Source organism: Etheostoma spectabile, unplaced genomic scaffold (genome assembly GCF_008692095.1).
Source record: "Etheostoma spectabile isolate EspeVRDwgs_2016 unplaced genomic scaffold, UIUC_Espe_1.0 scaffold458, whole genome shotgun sequence".
Classification (NCBI taxonomy): domain Eukaryota; kingdom Metazoa; phylum Chordata; class Actinopteri; order Perciformes; family Percidae; genus Etheostoma; species Etheostoma spectabile.
In genome coordinates this window covers 165,523-166,913 of record NW_022605613.1, presented here as the reverse complement: position 1 = coordinate 166,913, position 1,391 = coordinate 165,523, and the positions used below count along the sequence as shown (strand labels likewise).

General features: G+C 43.0%; 1 protein-coding gene across 1 annotated transcript in view; it reads right to left on the bottom strand.

Moving 5' to 3' along the window:
- Positions 1-1,391, bottom strand: part of tcerg1l (transcription elongation regulator 1 like) — a gene marked incomplete in the record, with an annotated part of 12,429 nt that overhangs the window by 8,881 nt on the left and 2,157 nt on the right.

Genomic DNA, 1,391 nt, shown 5'->3' with positions numbered 1-1,391 from the left:
TTTCATCAGTATCCGACTCGTAGTAGTTGTCTTATCCCTACTCTAGTACGACTCAAACCCAGTGTAGTGTATTGTATAGAGGGTCAAAGATCTGGACCAGTCTTCCCACTTTATTCAGTGAGCTTCTAAAGAACAGTTTTAATTGAGAGTCAAATTGTTGCTCCTAAGTTGTTTGACTTTTCCATTTGGGTTTGTGCTCTAAAGGGTTTTAAGTCGTTTTATACAAAGAAATGTTTTTTTTTGTTTTTTTTTGTTTTTTTTACATAATAGCATATAAATTATTTTTAAATTGTTAAATGTAATTGTTTCTATGGAGATTGCCACTTATTAAGCCCATTGGAGGGGTTTTCGGCAATCGTCCATCACATCTTTTTTGTGTAACATATAATGCTGTCTTAATGTTTTTGATGTTTTTTTGTGAAAATGAAATAAATCAAATCAAATCAAATCAAACTGCATCTGTGATGTTCACAAGAAAATACTTGCTTCACTGGTTTACCTGGTGCTGTCACAGTGAATCAACTGTTTCCTGATGAATGTCACTGTGTCTGCAGGTGTTTGAGCAGTTTGTGAAGAGCCGGGTGAAGGACGAGTACAAGGAGAAGAAGAGCAAACTGCAGAAAGCTCGAGAAGAGTTCAGACGTCTGCTGATGAAGGCCAGGTCACCACAGGTATACTTCTAGTAAGCTCGTAGTACTCCTAAGTACATCCAGACAGTAAGAGTTCAGACGTCTCCTGGAGGAAACCAGGATTCACCAGCCGGTATTACTCTATTACTCCTATACTCCCCTAGTACGCTAGAGGTTCAGCCGTAGAGTTTCGTGACGGTGCGGAGGAAGCAGGATTCCCAGCAGGTACTACTCTAGTACTCCTAGTACTACCTAGTACTCTAGAGCAGAGTAGAGTTCACGACGCTGCGGAGGAACCAGGAATCACCCAGGTAGTAACTATCGCTAGTACTCCGATACCTAGAGTTCAGACAGTAGAGTTCCGACATCTGCTGGAGGAAGCCAGGATCACCAGCAGGTAGTACTCTAGTACCCTAGTACTGCCTAGTCTCTACGATTTTCAACAGTAGAGTTCCGACTACTCTGGAGAGAGCCAGGATCACCAGCAGGTAGTACTCTAGTACTCCTAGTACTCCTAGTACTCTAGAGTTTCAGACCATTAGAGTTTCCGCGCATCCTGCTGACGGAGCCAGTCCCCGCAGTAGTACCTAGTACTCCTAGTACCTCTCGTACTCTATGGTTCACAGTAGAGATTTCCGACATCTGCTGGCGGCGCCAGGATCACCAGCAGGTAGTACTCTATTACTCTATTACTCTAGAGTTCAGACAGTATAGTTCCGACATCGCTGGAGGAAGCAGGATCACCACAGGTATACTTTTGAT